Here is a 19,864-nt window from a genome sequence, read left to right as displayed (position 1 = left end):
GAAACCAATATAATGCCATTGTACAAGCCCCTCCCTTTACACCATTTATGAACAAGGAATAATATATTAACTCATCTAAGGAAGAATCTAAAAACTTTTGCTTTTGGTGTTTGACAGAAAGATGATTACACGAGACCATTCCATAGAAAATCTGTCTTGGAGGTTGGTGGTTATACTGAGTGTAAACCAGCAGCATGTTTTGCTCTTTTTCCTATTTCACCTTTGCTTTCTTATCAACTATTTTCTTCTCACCACTTCCAAAGGTGCAGATTTTTGCTGCTGTTAAGCTCTGAACATTCTTCATGTTTGAATTTACTTCAAAACTTTTGGCACACTCCACAAATGCACATGTATACACATGTTAATGTGTAGCAATCCACGAGCAGGAACCATGGTTTAACTTAATCTTTCTAAGGGAGGTTGGTTAAGCCAATTGTATTATTTCCGTCATCATTGGAGCTACGTTCCACAGGACGAAACTTGGGACTTTTTGTTTTGTGTAATTCAGTAACATATGTCCTTTCTTATCTGATCCATTGGGGTAATATCCATTGTGTAAAAGAGATGCCCCATTTGACAGGTAATATTCAAAGAAGGATAAGACAGGGAGCGATTGAAAAAACTTGGTTTGTTCTCACTGGAACGACGGAGGTTGAGGAGCGAACTGATAGAGGTCTACAAAATTGTGAGGGGTATAGACAGAGTGGATAGTCAGAGGATTTTCCCCAGGATTAAAGGGGTCAATTACTAGGGGGCATAGGATTAAGGTGCTAGGGGCAAGGTTTAGAGTAGATGTACGAGGCAAGTTTTTTTACACAGAGGGTAGTGGGTGCCTGGAACTCGCTGCCGGAGGAGGTGGTGGAAGCAGGGATGATAGTGACATTTAAGGGGCATCTTGACAAATACATGAATAGGATGGGAATAGAGGGATACGGACCCAGGAGGTGTAGAAGATTGTAGTTTAGTCAGGCAGCATGGTCGGCATGGGCTTGGAGAGCCGAAGGGCCTGTTCCTGTGCTGTACTTTTATTTGTTCTTTGTTCTTTGTAAATAGCTCTGCATACGTCAGGAAAGATAGGAAAATAAGGAAAGGGGATGGAGAGGGAGCTGCATTGATTAAGGATAACATTGCAATGCTGGGGAGAGAGGATGTCCCGGAGGGGTCAAGGACACAATCTCTTTGACAATAGTGAAGAAACAAAAATGTGCAATTTCATTGCTTGGTGTAGTCTGTAAGTCACCAACTAATGGGAAAGGTGCAGAGGAATAAGCCTACAAAAAGAATTACAGAGAAGTGCAAGAATTATAAAGTGGTGATAATTGGGGACTTCTATTATGCAAATTTCGACTGGGATAATACGGCGGCATGGAGAAAGACTTCCTGGGGTATGTTCAGGAAAGTTTTCCCAGCAGTATGTTCCACGTCCAATGAGAAAGGAGGCACTGGTAGACTTGATTTTTGGGAATGATGTGGGCCAAGTAGATCAAGTGTCATTAGGACAACATTTACAGGAAGGATAGCAGCACGGTAGCACAGTGGTTAGCATAGTTGTTTTATAGCTCCAGGGTCCCAAGTTCGATTCCCGGCTTGGGTCACTGTCTGTGCAGAGTCTGCACATTCTCCCTGTGCGTGGGTTTCCTCCAGGTGCTTCCGGTTTCCTCCCACAGTCCAAAGATGTGCAGGTTAGGTGGATTGGCCTTGCTAAATTACCCTTAGTGTCCAAAAAGGTTGGGTGTGGTTATGGGGATAGGGTGGATGTGTGGGCTTGGGTACGGTGCCCTTTCCAAGGGCCGGTGCAGACTTGATGGGCTGAATGGCCTCCTTCTGCACTGTAAAATTCTATGATTCTATGATGATCAATATACCATAAGATTTAGTTAGGTTGGCTATGGAAAAGGACCAGGAACAATCCAGGGTAAGAATAATTAACTGTGGGAAAGCAAACTTCAATGGGATGAGAATGGATTGGGGCCAGATTAATTGCAATCAAAGGTTGACAGCAAAATATTAACTGCAGTTAGTATTACTGCAAACGGCTTGCCTTTGAGGAAGGGAGAGTTCAGGTATTGTCAAGGTATATTCCTTCGAAGGAGAAGAGTAGGACAGAGAAATCCAGCATTTCCTGGATGGCAAAAAGGTTGCAGATTAAAATGAAGAAGAAAAAGTGCACTAATGATGCATGGCATGTGGATATAACAGCTGAGAGCCCAGCTGATTGTAAAAGATTCAGAGGGGGAAGTGGAAAAGCAAATAAGGGAAATAAATGAGACTGGCAGATAACATAAAATGGAAACCCAGAATCTTCTATAAGGTGTAAACATTTAAAGGGTGGTAAAAGGAAGATTGGGCTGATTAAAGACCAAAAAGGGGATTTAAGCAGGAGGCATGGGGCATAGCTGAGATATTTAATGAATACAGTAGATCTGCCTTCACCAAGGGAGAAGAAGCTGTGCAAGACGCAGTGAAAGAAGAGGTAGTTCAGACACATGAGGGGTTTAAAAATGTTAATGACAAGGTATTCGGTTGGCTGTCTGCACCCAAAGTTGATAAAGCACGAGGATCGGATGAGATGCATCCAAGAATACTGAGGGAGGTGGGAGTGGGAATTACGGATGTACTGGCCATAACTTTCCAGTTTTCCTGAGAATTAGGGGTCGTGCAGAGGACTAGAGAATTGCAAACGTTACATCCTTGTTCAGAAAAGGATGTGATGATAGGTGCAGCAACTACAGGCCAGTCAGTTTAACTTGGCTGGTAGGGAAGATTCTGGAAGCAATGTCTCCGGACAAAATTAATTGTCACTTGGGCTTAAGGAAAACCAGTACAGATTTGTTAAGGGCAAATCATAAACTAACTTGCTGGAGTTTTTTGATGAAGTAACAGAGAGGGTTGATGAGGGAACTGTTGTTGATGTCGTGTACCTGGACTGCATATGATAAAGTACCCACACATCAGACCTGTGATCAAAATTAGTGCTTTTGGAATAAAAGGGACGGTTACAATATGATTACAAAGTTGACCAAGTGGCTGGAAACAACTAGTGATTCATGGATGCTTTTTGTATTGGAGGAATGTTTGTAGTGCAATTCCCCAGGGATCAATGTTAGGACTTTCTTCTTCCTTCTGTATAATAATGAAGTAGCCCTAGGGCACAACTTTAACATTTATGGATGCTATGAAACATGGACACTTTGTGAACTGTGAGGAGAATAGAGTAGAACTTCAAAAGGACATAGACAGCTTGGTGGAATGAGTGGACAAGTAGCAGATGAAATTCAATGCAGAGAAGTGTGAATTGATTCATTTCATTTTGGTTGGAAGAATAAGGAAAGATAATATAAAATAATGGTTACAATTCCAAAGTGGGTGGAGGAGCCGAGAAACTTGGATGCATATTTAAATAAATCACTACAGGTGTCAAGGCAGGTTGAGAGAGTAGCTATTAAAGCATAAAGCACCCAACGATTTATAATATAGGAATAGAGTACAAAAGCAAGGAACTGCAGTTAAAGTTGTATAAAATACTGGAGTAATTGGATGCAATTCGAGTATTGCATGCAATTCTGGGTGTCACACCTTCGGAAAGGTTTAATGGCATTTTAAAGGGTGCAGAAAGGATTCACGAGAATGGTTCCAGAGCTGAGGAACTTCAATTACTTAGGTTGGTTGGAGAAGGCTGCTTGTAAAAGTGAGGGGTGGGAAGAGATTTGATAAAGGTATAGAAAACCATGAGGGGTCTGGACAGGGTGAATCGCAAAAAACTGTTTTATTTATGGAAGGATCGAGAACCCGAAGACATAGATTTCAGGCAGTTGTCAAAAGAAACAATGAAGACATGTGGAGAATTTTTTTTCACACAGTTAGTGGTTAGGGTCTGGAATGCACTGCCTGAAAGTGTGGTGGAGGTAGGTTCAATCGAGCCATTCGAGGGATTTGGATTATTATCTGAAAAGGAAGACTGAACACGGCTATGGGAGAAGGCCAGGGAATGGCACAAGGTAAATCGCTCCAGTGCTGGTCCAGACAGGATAGGCTAAATGGCCTCCTTTAATGCTGTAACAATTCTGTGATTCTGTGCGTATGATATACATGCCTACTCAAGCCAACTTGTTACCATAGCAACGGCCCTTCCTGCATGTGCAAAATATTTTAGTTCCCTGTTGATAGCAATCTTGCATTATGAGAAATATGCAAGTTCAAGGAAAAGACTAATGGGGAAATTGAGAAATAAATGTGATTATTTACCTTGAACTCGTCCCTTCCATTATTGCTCCAATGGAAATAGATGGGGCCCACCAGAAACCCATTTAAAGGAGGAGTGAGGTGAATCATCGCGGAATCAGAGAATTTTACTGAACATAAGAAGGGTATGTTCTTTGGAGGAGCAATAAAATTAGTCCTACCTTTTGCTTTTCCCCACACACAGTAGGATTCAAGATTGATGATGGGTGCCCCGCTCTTTAGCTGGAGAACTTAGGGGATACCCGCATTGGGGAAGGCCCACCAGATTTAAAAGCCCATCAGGTAACTAAGTAGAGAGCTTGGGGCCATCCCCGGGATTTAGAAGCCCGGCAGAGATCCCACCCCCTGAGAGCTTGAGACCAATCAGAGGCAGGCAGCTCTATGTTGCTGTCATTGCGACCACTCCTGGTGCGTGCTGCAGGTAATTCACCCACCAGATGCTGAGAATCACTGATGGACCCTCAGCCAGATTTGAATGAGTGCAGGATGGTGATCGCAAGATGGAGGCTATGATATGAGGGTCATGACTAGAGGGACAGCATCAAAAGAAGGTGCAGGGTTATAGTTCTCTGAAGGCCCACTCTTCCAAATCAAGTCCCTCCATTAGGACATTAGGCACTGAGTACCTTTGAACAAGGAGCAAATCCATCACCCACCCCATTCTCTCACCTACCATTTTCACCATGCCTCTCCCTGCCAACCCCACCTCCATAGAAGCTCACACGCAAATTCAACAGTTTTGAATACCAGCAGCATTGAGATGGCCCTTAAGTGCGCATTAATTGCCCCCTTAAGTGCCTAATGACCATCCATGAACCTTCCAGCCCCATATGTAATTGGGTAGAAGTTGTATATGTAATTAGATAGAGGTGGGAAGGGGGCTACATCTCCAGTCCCCATGTGCCCCCAATTTCCATTGCTTGTTTGTCCCCCACTGACCTCTTCATTAGCCCCTATATATTACTTATACGAGGAAACCCCCTGACTGAGATTGGGTCTGGCAGCAGGAGCTCGCCAAATGGTGTGAAAGGGAGGGTGCAACAAACGTGCACACATACACAACCTGAAAGAGATGAAGATATTAAAGGGACCATAGTTTCTGATTTTATGAATGATACAAAATCTTCAAATTTACTTTTTGCTTTTCAATGTTTGCATTGGAGCACAGAGGTGGGGTGGGTAGTTGAATGTGGAGAACAGCTTGCAATCATTAGTGAAGGAGAGGTACGTGAGTGGCAAGTATTGTTTAGGTCAACACCACTGGCAAAGGTCTTCCAGACCATTTGAAAATGAATGAATGGGCTGACCTCACCAATGGATGCTAGTCATTTACTTGATGCATGTGGGGCCTACATTAATGGATGGGGCGAGTTCATCTCTGATGCCTACTTGGTCCTTGGTTAGTTTTCTTCTGTCTTGAACAGAAAATTCAAGAAATACTCTGGGATGCTTTAAAACCAACCTCCAACTTTAACTTTAACTTTTGTTACCAATCAGCTTGCACTCTTGTTCCTCCCTCAGCTCCTGTGAAAGTTATAATTAAGGAGTCCTTTTCGTGACCTTTTTCTTTCAGCTTTTCCTTTTCTGAAGTCTTGCAGATGTTTGAAAAACTGGTTTCTGATGAGATTGTCAACAATTTTCAGCCACTTTTGATTCACCATCAGAATTACTCACTACCAAATAAAGAAACCTCCAAATACATTTTGGAAAATAAATAACAAATTTAAATAAGAATCGGGAAAAATAGACAAAATTAACAAAAAAGAATGCTCAGAAAAGTCCTGGAAAAATTAAAATTTCAAATAATTGCAAAAAAAAAAAAACCCTGTATCATTAAGTGCTGCATCACACTTGTAGGTTTTCTTAGATTCACCTTAAGTGGTTGAATTGAGTGTCCAGCAAAGCCCCACAGAAGATTATCTGTAATAACTTCACCAAGGGCAGTCTTCCGACACAAAACCCTTTTATTAAAGTAACAAAAAAGGCCACTGCTGCGGCTTACAGCACTCCTGGATGCGTAGATGATGGGTTTTTAATTCACATCTTTCCAGTGGTGTGGAACCCGCAAGGGGAAGCATGAGTTCATTCAGGATGAGTTCATTTTTTGGTTTGAAATGGGCTAATAAGATGGAAGACAACAGCTGTTGTTTCACTTTCTCAAAGGCTTCCACCTGTATCGCCTCCCAAGACGATTTTTGGTATTTTTGTGGTAGTGTGTAGGGGTCAGCAAGGAGGCCAGATTCATCATAAACTTTCCATAATAATTTACTAATCCCAGGAATGATTTAAACTCCGTGGTGTTTCTTGGAATTGGGCCTTCCTCGATGGCCTTCACCTTGTCCTCTACCGGATGTAGACCCTTTTTATCTACCCAATATCCCAAATAGGTCACTTCACTCACTTGGAAAACACATTATTCCTTTTTCAAGTGCACCCCAACTTTCAAAAATCGCTGCTAGTTCTCTTAAGGGGCTGGTTTAGCAGAGTGGGCTAAACAGCTGGCTTGTAATGGAGAACAAGACCAGCAGCGCGGGTTCAATTCCCTCCCCGAACAGGCGCCGGAATGTGGCGACTAGGGGCTTTTCACAGTAACTTCATTTAAGCCTACTTGCGACAATAAGCGATTATTAATATTATTATTATTTCGTTTTCCAGATGCCCTCATTCTGAAGTCAAGTGCCATCCAAGTACACTGCCACTTTAGGTAACCCTTGGAGTTTGTTCTCCATGATCCATTGTTTTATGGTGCACGCTGACGAGACCCCGAAGGGTAAACGGGTATGCTCATATGGGCCTTTCTGCGTGTTGTCGTAACATACTTGCGAGAAGGCTCCTCTAATTTGAGTTGAAGACTCACATCTAGCTAAGTGAACGTCTGGCCACCTGCTAGCTTGGCATATAGGTTTTCGATGCGGGCATTGACCGTTAGCTTATAATCTCCAGAGACCAACCAATTTTTCCGGTTTAAGGATGGGGGCGACAGGCACAGTCCACTCTGCGAATTGTAAAATGTAAAGTAAAAGTTGCCATAGTCCCAGATGCCCATAGGTTGTTTTCCACTTTGACATGGAGAGCTGACTGGTGGTGATTTAAGGTGAGGATCACCACACCTCAGGCAAGGGGCAAAGTTAAGAAGGCAGGGCCTTCATGAATTGTACGAGTCTTATAATAACTAGATTTTCCAAGAGCCCAAGTTTGGTCTCTATTTTTTCCAATGGGGAATATGGAACTGGTGTTGCTCTAAAATATTTAGGCGTAGCATCGGGGTTGACGTACATTTTGGCTTTGGCTCCTTTTATTTTTCCAAAGCCATCCTGGAAGAGTTCAGCGTATTTTTGATCACTTCATACAGTCCTCCCATGTCCAGCTTAAAATCTCTAGCTAATTCAGCCTGATCCACTGGTGCCAATATCTCCCCATAAGACTTGGTCCTTGCCCTCGCACAATGATGAGTAGAAGGTCACTGGGGGCATTATGGTACCTTTAATCTGCAAAGGTTCTCCCGTGTAGGTGGCTAGTCTGACCTTCGTGATTTTAAACTCAAAGGCTGGAGACCCGTTCGGAGGCGATATGTCTGCTCCCCAATGCCAGAGACAGCAGCTCCCATGTCCACCTCAATTTACAATGGATGACCATTTATCAGCAGTTCCACCATTACTACGGCGACCTTGGTCAGGATCATAGAATCCATACAGTGCAGATGATGCAGGCATGATGCAGTTTAGTTTCTTTTGCTGTCTGTGTGTATACATGCATGCTGCTGGCCTTGGCTTCTTCTGGGTAGACGTGCCTTGCCTAATTTCGTAACTTTGTCTAGACTGTGCCCTGTGGCAGTGCCTACAATAGTCCAGCATCTGACATCTGTAACCTTTTAGTGCGGGTTCCCAAGCATTTTTCGGCAGTCAGAATATTTCCTGGATTGCCAGGGCATCCGAAATGAGCTCCGATTAACTATTACACAGGCGCCTTCAGTTGAAAAATGGTCACTTTTACACAAGGCCCCTCCCTCTACCAGAGGACATTGCTGCCTGATGCCCCTTGTAGTTCCTGAGCCCCTTTTCTGCATTTTCCAGTGATAAGAGCTATTTACATTTCTTTTTTTAAAATCCAGATTGGGTTCTGCCAATAACTTTTTTTGAGTTGTCCCATTGTTTATTCCGCACACCAATCTGTCTTGCAAGATTTTGGTCAGGGATGTTCCGAATTCACAATGTTCTGCCAATTTCCACAATCTGGTCAAAAATTCAGTGATGGTTCCCCTGGGACCTACCTGCTGTGTTAAAACTGTATCTCTGGAGGATGATAGAGGACTTTGTGTGGCAGTGATTTTGCACCAGGCCCACTAGCTCGTCAAAAGTTTTCTAGGGCATCTGAGTAGGTCAGGCTTTTTATCATTCTTAATGCTTAGGCCCTTTATGCTGTCAGCAGGATTACTTTCTGCTTCTCATCTCCCACAATGTTATTCGCCCAGAAAAAGTAACACATGCCCTCCGCATATTGGGCTCAGTCTTCTCCGCTAACATCACAGTGTCCGGATTTACCGAAGAAAGGCATTTTTCTTTACCGGAGAAGCGGTTGTGTTCAACACTGAAGGATACTCAGAAAAGAACTTGTTTACTTTTTGTCATCATAACATCCATCAGATATCATGCTGTGTGAAATGTAGTTTTTGTGTGAGTGAACGTCAGAGTGGCTTAAACGGCTGCCATGCACAATGATCAGAGACCGGCTGAATTTTCCTGTCTCCAACTTGAGCCAAAATCTGACTTTCCAATTCAGCACTGAGGGAGTGACACATTGTCATTGCGGCTGTTAAACCAAGCTCCTGTCTGCTTCCTAAGGTGGACTTAAAAGATCTCACGACCCTATTTTGACGAAGAGGAGAGGAGTTATTGCCAGTGTTCTGGCCAATATATACCCTTCAAGGAACATCATAAAAACAGATGATTTGATGATTATTGCATGACTTTTTGTGCAGACTCATTGTGCATAAACTGTCTGCCACTTTTCATACATTACAACAGTGACTAGACTTCAAAAGTATTTTATTAGCTGAAAAGTGTTTTGGGATATCCTGGGGATGTCAAAGATGCTATATAAATGCAGGTCCTTCTTTTACCTATCCTTCTGGAATTACTAATCATGGCAGCTAAAAATCTTCCTCCCTTGTCCCTTCTTAAGTAATTACAAATTCCCTATCTCTCTCCATATATACATAAATATGTGTACATGTGTGTGTGTAAATGTATCATAGATGTTGGCGTATAAGTCAACCTTTGAAGCCTTGAAAAATCTCTCCAAAATCTGGGACCGATTTATATGCTGAACATAAAAGTGAACCACTGACATGGATGAGGGTGTGGATAGTCGCCATTTTGAAATGTAAAAAAAGCATATTACCTGGAATTCATATCAAATACATGTGTTGTGGTTTATTAAATAAATTAACTTTATCGAGATACACTTAACCACAAATAAGGCATTTTAAAACCCATTAAATTTATTGTCATCGGCATCCAATGAGTGGACATTTCCTAAACTCTCCTATATCTATGCATTGTTAGTTTGGTCCCTTGTGTCCAGTATAAGGCACTGGGAAGTAAAACATGTAGTGTGAAAAATTGAGGCAATTCCCCCCGTGGCAGGACCCCGTGGCCCGCATTGAGGTGGTGCCCCTGATTCCAGCTGGTCCTCGAGCCCTGGAGATATTAACATACTATCGCAAAGCTCCTTGGCTTCTCTGGCCAGAGTGGGGTTAAATTAAGCAATGGTAGCCCTACTGGAAGGTGATAATGCCAACTAGCCTGGCAATGTTTTTCAATCACCATTCTGCTCCATCGATTGTTTTGCAATGGATTGGCCATTGGCCATGCATCAAAAATATTCAGCAAATCCCCACTGACTCTGAGATAAAGGCAGCAGTGAATTCAAGAGCCAATGTGCTTTCTGGAAGCATGGCTGTGGGTTTGTGATAGGCGATACATCACTGACTTATTTGACTTACCTACATTTCTTTATAATATCATTCCAGCCTTTGCCTTTAAAGGTCAGGGGGAGATAGGGGAGTGAACCACTTAGGGTGGGATTTTCCAGCTCGCCAGTCCCCGGGATCCACAGAATCCCTACAGTGAAGCAGGAGGCCATTCAGCCCATCGAGTCTGCACCGGCCCTCCAAAAGAGCAACCCACCTAGGCCCAATCCTCCGCCCTAACCCCATAACCCCACCTAACCTGCACATCTTTGGACACTAAGAGGAAATTTATCATGGTTAATCCAGCTAACTTGCACATATTTGGACTGGGGGACAAATCCAAAGCAGCTGGAGGGAACCCACGCAGACACGGGAAGAAGATGCAAACTCCACACAGACAGTCATCCAAGACCGGATTTGAACCCGGGTCTCTGGTGCTGTGAGGCAGCAGTGATAATGGCATCCGGCATCCGGTTCCGTTATTTAGCTTGGCTGCTGAACCTCCCACAGTGGGTCCCTCCTCAATGGGGCTGAACAACCCCAGCCTAGGACAAATCCGAATTTCCTGGATTGTACAAAACAAAAAACAAGAAGTACCGCAGAAAATCCAGATCCTCATTTATTACAATGTGCATCATGTTCGAAGATTCTTGTCAGTGACATAAGAAAGAATTGTACTAATTGTGGAATTGCAGATCTCACATGAATTTGATTGCATGTCACTGCAGGCTTAGACACAAGGGAGCCTCACAGATGTTTTGATGAGTTTTATTTCTTTTGTGAGCTGTTCCCATGACTTCACCAAACGTAGTGACAATCTAGCCCATTTTCAACGGTTGGGTGTGCACTCGGCCCTCCCAGCTCCACGACCTATGGCAAAATTTGAACAAAAATGCTCCTTCTGTAAGCACTTTGCATTTAAGAAGCTGTGGACATAATAAAACACAGAAATTGATTTTAAATTGGCAATCTTACTAAAGTCCATAATGGCAGTGAGGGAAATTGAGATTTAGTTGACATTTCTCAATAACGCCCCTGAAATTGACACTGGAACTTGCAAAGTTCACACATCAGTAGCGCAGATGTTATCTCGAAGTTTTTCTGGAGCTACAAATCAGCAAATTGTGCTGACTGGAAGTACAGGCACCTCCGGTCAGTGTTACTCATTCGCAAGCAATGTGAAAAGTCACGCATCACTAACACTTGAGTGTAGACAGGGTGACCACATCTAAGTTAGAGAATGCAAAATGGAAGAGACCGTCTGTTTTACCTATGAATGTATTTTCTTTGATCAGCTAGACTCCCAGTTCATCAGGAGCTTGTTGAGCTAATGGAAAGCCAGGCCTCTGCCAATGAGAATATTCAGACAGTCGCTGCTTTTATACTGTGCCTGAGCATGGAATGGTCAGAAAAGAATTGACCCTTTATTCTGCCTTTTCATCCATCTCAGGCACTATCAGCAGTCTTTTCTAAAGTCAAAATGACTCAGTTTCATTAAATGAACAGATTGTTTCATTTGGACAACATTTGGACTTGTCATGCAGTGGATGTCTTTTCTCTGAAATAACAAACTTTTTGAACCATCCTGGGGCTAATTTTCTGCCAGCATGTGGCTCCAAGGTAACATGTTGGCAATGTGCACACCTGCCATTGCAGTCAACTGTTCTAATCCGTAAATACACGAGTGACCTGTGATGGAAATTGAAAGGGCCTGTTTTAGCTTTTGCTTCTTCCTGAACGAACTCCTGACCATTTAGAAACTAAATTGATTTCCTCAACCGCACATATTCTTTCAAGCAGGCCATCAGTTCACCCAACTTTGATATTTATCGGTGATCTAATCCACCTGTATTCAAATATCCTTGTCTTGTACAGACCTGTCGCAGTTTAGACTCACTTCCAAATATCAAAAATGTGGAAAAAAAGAACGAAAAGGAACAATTTTCTGCTGTTTTGTCTAATCTTGTGAAACAATTAAGTTACAAGCTGTTGGCAATCTTAGTGATTCTCCCGACCCCTTTAATTAACCTCAAAATGCATCCATTACCTTAAAAACCCACCGTAGGTTAGGTCCAGCTCAATATATTTCACTTTTCCAACATGACTCCAGCAAAAACCCCATTAATACCCATCCAGGAACCGGAACCTCAAAGCCGCCTCCAGTGCTGACCCTTTGTATCCACCATTCACCTCCTCACACCCACTTTCCAGCTTCCACTAAGGATGGGCATTCCCTCAGCAGTGATTTGGCCACATACCCAGCAAGGAGGGCACAGGAAGTGATGCCTGCATGCCAGCCTCAGACCTCTTAAAACAAGGAGTACCCTAAAGTGAATGGAGGGTAAGACCTGCAAGCGCCCCCTCCCCCCCGCCAGCTGAGAGTGAGTGACTGAAGTGCAACCCCGGCCCAGAGTTGGACGTGTCTGTGTCCCCCATGTCCTCTCCGGTACACATTGAGCAGGGAAGATCTGGAGATTCATGGCTGCCTGAGCCCTCACCTCCATTTCCCCCCTCGGAGGTGAGGCCTACTCCGCACTACTCCACTTGGGGGGGTGGGGTTCCAAAAGCCAATCATGCCAGAGAGAATGTTGTTTTCCGATTCTCTCTGAATATTGTGCCCACACCGAGTTTCTCACGGGCGGACAGTGGGTTCAGGTCGTAGAATCACTACAGTGCAGAAGGAGGCCATTCGGCCCATTGCGTCTGCACCGACCCTCCCTCAAAGAACACGCCACCTAGGCCCATTACCCATCCTATCCCTGTAACCCAATAACCCCACTTAACCTTTTGAACACTAAGGGGTAATTTAACATGGCCAATCCACCTAAACTGCACATCTTTGGACTGTGGGAGGAAACTTGGGCACCCAGAGGAAACCTACGCAGACACAAGAGATGAAACGAAGAGATTGTACAAGTTCCACACAGACAGTGTCCCAAGGCGGGAATTGAATCCAGGTCCTGGCGCTGTGAGGCAGCAGTGCTAACCACTGTGCCACCCGTGAGGGCTCAAATCACCCCTAGAGTGAAAAAATCTTTGAGCAAATCAGATTTTCTCATTACAATCAATGTAAAAGCGGAAGTTACGTTTTGTAGGACCTTTCCTGTCAGAATAATAAACATTAAAACGTTACACCCTGTAAATTGAAATTCTTCAGATTCCCACTTTCCTACTTTTGTAAATGAAATAACTTTTAAAATACAATAAATTAAAAAATATAAAAGAAATATGCACTTTGTACTTGCCACTTGCTCATTGCCTCCCCCACAGGATGATTCTCTCCTGCTCTCTGACTCTTTACCACAGGCCAACTCTCTCTGGCTGACTATCTCAGCACACCCCTGCCCGGCTCTCCCACTCACCGCTCTCCCACCTGATCCTCACAGTTGCTGCTTCCCTGCCTGAGCCTCCCACCACCGCTTCCCTGCCCAACTCTCCCACTCACGGCATCGGTTCAGGAGAGAGGAGAGGGGGGAGTGAGAGGGAGGAAGTGAGCCGGGGGACGAGAGGAGCTGTGAGTGGCAGCATTTTTCAACATTTGATCCTTGTGGAGCACCATTTTGTACTTCCCTCAAATATGATTAACTTCCCATTCAATCCCTACTCCCTGCCTTCTTTTCTTTTGGCTAGTTTTCTATCCATTCAGTTATTTGTTCCCTTGTTAATATGATTGCTTTTGAAAACATTAGTTACTACGAGATTGAAATAAAAATTGCTGGATAAACTCAGCAGGTCTTACAGAATCTGTGGAGAGAAGAACAGTTCACGCTTAGAGTCCATATAACTCTTTTCAGTGTCTGTTTCTTTCTCCACAGATGCTGTCAGGCCTGCTGACTATATCCAGCGTTTTCTGTTTTTAGTTCAGATTCCCAGCACCCACAGTATTTTGTTTTCATTTGAGTAACCAAGAGGTGTCTATTTAGACCAATTCCCCATTAGAAGTGCTGGAATAGAGGAAAAGGGCAGATTATTAATTCTCCAGATCATACACTATGCTGCACCACCACCATTTTGGAAGTCAGCGAGTGGGAACATTAAAAGGCTACTGTGAAAAATCCCACTTCGCCTAGCTGTTGTTTCTATCCTTGTACACGACCATATCTCAGACCATGGCCACGATTTTCTGGGCCCGTTGGCCATTGGCACAGATCCTGGTATAACCGCTAACTCTCATGAGTGGGCCATAATGAGATTTGCGGCAGCGAGATCTCACTTTGAGATCGGCCCAGCTCCACCTCCCACAGAGTCACAATCCTTTGGGTTAAGAAGTTCCTCCTAAGCTCAGTCCTAAATCTACTTCCCCTTATTTTGAGGCTATGCCCCCTAGTTCTGCTTTCACCCGCCAGTGGAAACAACCTGCCCGCATTTATCTCATCTATTCCCTTCATAACTTTATATGTTTCTATAAGATTCCCCCGCATCCTTCCAAATTCCAATGAGTACAGTCCCAGTCTACCATGAATTTGACTGTGCATCAGTGGCTTACTGCTGTTGCTTCCAGGGTCATAAGATGCCACTCCCCCCCCAGCATGAATCACGACTGGCTTCTAAAAATGGAAACCAATCATGATGAACCAGGGGTTCGGAGATGAGTATAGCTCCCAGGTGGGGAAGGACGAGGCCAGTCAATGCCCTGACACAACCCCCTGGCACCCTGGAAGTGCCAGTCCGGTTGGCACGGTTGGGGTGGGGCCTCTGAGGTAATCCAAAGGTTGCCCCTCTGCTTTCAAGGGCTAGGGATGTTCCGTATGTCTGCCGTGGGTCGTGTTGCCCGTAGGGAATCCTCTACTCTGACTTTGATAATGGGACGCCCTATAAACATCTGAGCTCATGGAGGCAGGGTTGCTGACTCTATCAGGCCCCACCTCATCCTGCCAGAGTGACAGCACAAAACATACACCCTGCTTTTTTTTGACAAAATGTCATATGATCTGGCTGTGTTTCCCATGAGAAACAGGTTGGTTTTCAGTCAGAACCATACACTGCCATTTTTTAGGAAAATACAGCCTATTTTTATTGCCAATAGTGAGATACGTCTTGGGAGGACAAACTTGCAGCTTAATTTTCAGGAGCCTACTCTCGATGCTTTCCTGCATCGTAACATTGATCACGTTTATTTATACGGTATCACTTTCCTATAGAACTTCAGAGGTTTGTAGAATTATATCAAAATGATAGCGATTTTATTTTATCTGAAATAGGAATAACATTTGAAGGAAAATGGGCTTGCATTTAATTTATTGAATACAATGTGTGCAATTATTTTGAGGTTGATTATTTTCAAATGCACAAAAGTATTTAAATTCAAATTTCCCATCCATGTATTTTGCCTCCTTTTTAAGTACAGAAATATTTTAAATGTGTAGGTTAATGAATTCATGCAGTGCATCTTGTTCAAATTAAGTATAGCAGTTAAAGGGTTAAGCTTGTCCATGTTAAGCCGTACGATTTTAGCCACAGTCTACATTCCCAGATGACCGAATCAGATTGACAAAATAAAGAATGAAATTAATTAGCTTAATTCAAAAAAGCTACGAAAAGATAACAGGACAAAGTGATGAGGAAGTTAGGCAGCACATTCCTCTTAACTTAGGGGAAAATGGTTAGAATTCCTTCCTCTTCTTGAACCATAACAGACATAGTTTATATAATAGAGGCGATTATGGGTCATTGCTCTAGCCAGCTGGACAGAACGTACGTGATGCTATTTAAACAAAATAAAAATAAACTTGTTGAACATATATATCCTTTGTAACCCCTTCAGAAATATGATTCAATGACAACATTCCATGATAAATAACTCCTTTCTACAGTACGTTCAGCTCTCAGATTCTAACAGCAATGAAACTAACTTCACACTAAGAATTTTTTTATTTAATCTTAATTGGGCATTAGTTCTCCAGAGTTTATATTACAAATGTAAAAGTTGAAGTTGCTGCAAATTAACAGATGTTTCACGTTAAAATAGTTAATAGGAATGCTACAAAGATATTTATGTCTCTCCTGATACAAAATCAAAATTTCTTCTCCTGTTGCAGGTTTAGATCCACCTGGGGAATCAGTGTAAAGGGTGAAAGTCAGGCCAATCGCTTGTCATATCTGTGGAAAAGCCACAGTGTAATCTGTAAATAATATCTAATACCAGAATAAGGAAGCCGAGAAAAGTAAAGCCGCCATAGTCCCAGATCAACACAGGCTGCTTTCCCCTTTGTGGGGTGTCATAATATCCACGCATGTATATAATGAGATGCAGACAGGCAGTGATTGACACACAGGATGACCAGTAAGCACACAGCACAGTGCAGCCAATCACCAGACAGGACACCACCACTATAAAGCCAGAGGGCACTAGGTTTCCCGCGCTCTCTGGACCCAGCCACTGAGACAGTCAGAGTCCACGAGCTAGCACAGTGCAAACACCATGCGGTAGCTAGTAAGTCTGATCAGGCTAGTACTAGGTCTCCAGTCAGTTCAGTATAGTGTCGACCCACAGTTAAATATCTATGTTAGTTCTGTCATTCAATTAAACCGTGTTGGATGTTCTACTGTGTTAGAAGCCTGTTTCTCGCATCGCTGCATCAAGTGCAGTCCACACTGAACCGACCTGTCTAACATATCATGGTACCATGGAGTGATTCTGAAAATTGATGGACCTACCTCGAGTGAATCAGCATTGACCAGCAAGCAGCCATCCGGTGACATGGAAAAAATCCAGCCTCCTCTGCAGTTCCGCATCTCCGGCAACCTCGGCGCAAATTAGAAGCTCTTGAAGCAAAAGTTCCTCTGGTACATCGAGGCCTCCGACCGCGAAGCAGCATCGGATGCCAGGAAGATTGCGCTATTTCTCTCCACTGCGGGGAACCAGATAAGGCCTTAGCTAACTTGCACAGTACCAGTCATTTGAAAGTTAAGTATAGATATAATCATAGTCTAATGTGTAGTAGTGTGTAAGTTATTAAGTGTAGGACCAATCCTATGTTGGATAATAAACTATAATTGAACTAATATACTGGTTGTGTGATCATTTGTCTAATACACGGAACGTACTCGTATATTAATAAAGATAGAAGTCAGAGAGCAACAAAGCCCATATAGGGAAGAAGTTGGTAAGTTTCAATATTAACAAATTGCATTCAGTTTGGTTCAAGTTAATTGATTGTGCTCTTCTGGAATGATTAGGCTGTATGCCAACTTTACTCCTGGTCAGGTTTTGAAACTATCTTATGCATTTCCATTAAAAGCCAGCATTCTAATACATCAAATATACTGACCACGGGCTTCAGCAATCCCCAAGACTTTATGAAAGTGATAATTCTGCAGGGGAGCCAGTGAACCTATACAGTGAGTGTCGGAAAATTGTTCAGTGTGCAGGAGAGAGGTGTTGTGTATCACAGCAAGGTCCAATATTGTCCACACTAAATCCCCACACTGACATTTCATTTTCATCTGAATAATGATCAGAGGCAGGGGACTGGGTTCTTCGAGCCTCTGCACCAAAATCGCGTTTGGTGGGGGGTGGAGAATGGCCGTTTACCTGGAAATCGGGACCGGCGCGATTCCCGCGATTCTCCGGTCCTCAGAGAATCGCTCGGGAGTCTCTCATGCGCAAACTATGCGGCGCAAGAAGGGAGCCACTGACAGAGGCCCACCCGCGATTCTCCGCACAAAACTGGCCAAGTTCCCGACGGCGTGGTTCTAACCACCTATCGGCTGAACCACGTTTTGCCTGTCATGAACCGCCATTGGCAGCAGTGGACTCAGTCCACGGCCGCCTGGTGGGGGGGCGGGGGGATCCTTTACCAGGGGGGGGGGTGCATCTTGGGTGGCCAGGCATGCAATTTGGCGGCACTGATCCGCGGGTGCACGCGATCTTGGGGGGGCCTACATTTTGGGTGCGGCTCAGCGGTGCAAGTCCGCCATGACGCATGGAGGCCACCGCCATGCACATGCGCGGACTCCTGACAGGAAGTGCAGGGCCCCGTATCCACAGCTAGAGTTGTGAGGAGCATTCCGGGGCCCTGCTGCTCCCCTGCAGGTTGGAGAATCACTCTGGACTTTCTTAAGGAAAGTCCAGAGTGAAACGCCCGCGTTTTGATGCTGGCGTATGGACATAGCCGCATTATTGGAGAATCCCTCCCCTGTTTGACTGTCTACCTTCCACTTCTCCCTCCAGCATTACAAATATTCTCAAAACTCATTATTTGATGCAATCCTTTGAGTCTACTTCTTAAAAATGTTTTCCTTTATGACTCGTATCATTTTCCTCATCTATGTAAACATATTTTATATTCAAGAAATAAAAACAATAAAAAAGTTGAAAGCACTCAGAAGACCTGAATATCTGTGGGGAGACAAAAGGTGAAAGGAACAAAGTTAAACAGTGAAGAGCACAGTCAGTAGTAGGAAGCATACCTCCGCCACTCAATGTTAACTCTACGTTATAACAATTACGGAAATCTTCCTTGAGGTTCAGTAAGTGCAAAGCTGAAAAATAATTATTTTTATTAGGAGCTTCCAAACCGTGAGAAGGCTTCAGGCCAACGCATATCCAACATACTGCTCTGAAAACTCTGCTCACATTTTGGCGGCTGTGACAACTCTAGCAGAGCAGCTGAGACAACCAACAACATTCTGAAACAATCAACAACATTCTAAATAACAAGATCCACAATGTTCCAAAACATAAGTCAGCCTTTATTTGGAAAACTTCCCACTGTGGTGAGAAATAGTCCTTCAGTGGCCACTTAAGTGGCTCATTGAGCTTCAGGCAGGCAGCTTGTCCACCATCTTTCCTGTCTTCCCGGCACCTATGACCCCTTCCGACACCTTAACGTGCCATTTTGCCAGCATTTCCACCTCACAGCCCTTTGCCAACGTGCTGGAAAAATTCAACCCATCTTGGAGACAAAAATAACAGCCTGATTACAGATTGGAAACACAATTTTCCAGGTGAACAGCTTTGTACAATTATTGATGAAGGGGGAAATATTGGTCTGGATTCTCCCCTACCCGGCGGGGGGTCCCGGCAGGACGGAGTGGCGTGAACCACTCTGGCGTCGGGCCGCCCCAAAGGTGCAGAATCCACCGCACGTTCAGGGCCTAGGCCCTCCCCGGAGTGGTCGGCGCCCTGCCGGCCGGCGGGAAAGGGGCTTGGCGCCACGCCATCCGGCGCCAAAGGGCCTTCGCTGGCTGGCGCGAGTCAGCGCATGCGCGGGACCGCCAGCGCGTGCTGGCGTCATCCCCGCACATGCGCAGAGGGAATCGCTTCTGCAACGGGAATGGCGGAGGACCACGGCCTCCGGTGCGGAACAATAGAGTGCCCCTACGACACAGGCGCGCCCGCGGATCGGTGGGCCCCGACCACAGGCCAGGCCACCGTGGGGGCACCTCCCGGGGCCAGATCCCCCCGTGACCCCCCCAAGAACCCCAGAGCCCACCCGCGCCGCCAGGTCCCGACGGTAAGGGACCTACTCTAATTTACGGCGGCGTGACCAGCAAAGAACGGGCAGGATTTCGGCCCATCGCGGGCTGGAGAATTCAGGCAGCCCCGGGACCCATTGAGTAACCCCGGACCCCGCCATTCTCCAAGGCGGGCGGCGCGACTCACGCCGGGGCAAATTTTGGGGGGCGGGAGAATTAGGAGGATGGCGG

General features: G+C 44.6%; 1 protein-coding gene and 1 long non-coding RNA gene across 6 annotated transcripts in view; one reads left to right on the top strand and one right to left on the bottom strand.

Moving 5' to 3' along the window:
• The window catches only part of LOC140393868 (uncharacterized), a 191,829-nt gene that overhangs the window by 73,614 nt on the left and 98,351 nt on the right, over window positions 1-19,864 (top strand). The window lies entirely within an intron of this gene.
• Window positions 10,820-19,864, bottom strand: part of LOC140393869 (uncharacterized) — an 86,509-nt gene continuing 77,464 nt past the window's right edge. For both annotated transcript variants that reach the window (XR_011935754.1, XR_011935753.1), the window contains 2 exons: window positions 16,871-17,064; window positions 10,820-11,139 (listed from right to left, as the gene is read on the bottom strand). This is a non-coding gene — a long non-coding RNA (uncharacterized lncRNA). The remainder of the gene's footprint in view (window positions 11,140-16,870; window positions 17,065-19,864) is intronic.

Source organism: Scyliorhinus torazame, chromosome 17 (genome assembly GCF_047496885.1).
Source record: "Scyliorhinus torazame isolate Kashiwa2021f chromosome 17, sScyTor2.1, whole genome shotgun sequence".
NCBI classification, from domain to species: Eukaryota; Metazoa; Chordata; class Chondrichthyes; order Carcharhiniformes; family Scyliorhinidae; genus Scyliorhinus; species Scyliorhinus torazame.
Note: the sequence above shows the minus strand (reverse complement) of the source record. Positions and strands in the feature narration are given on the sequence as shown.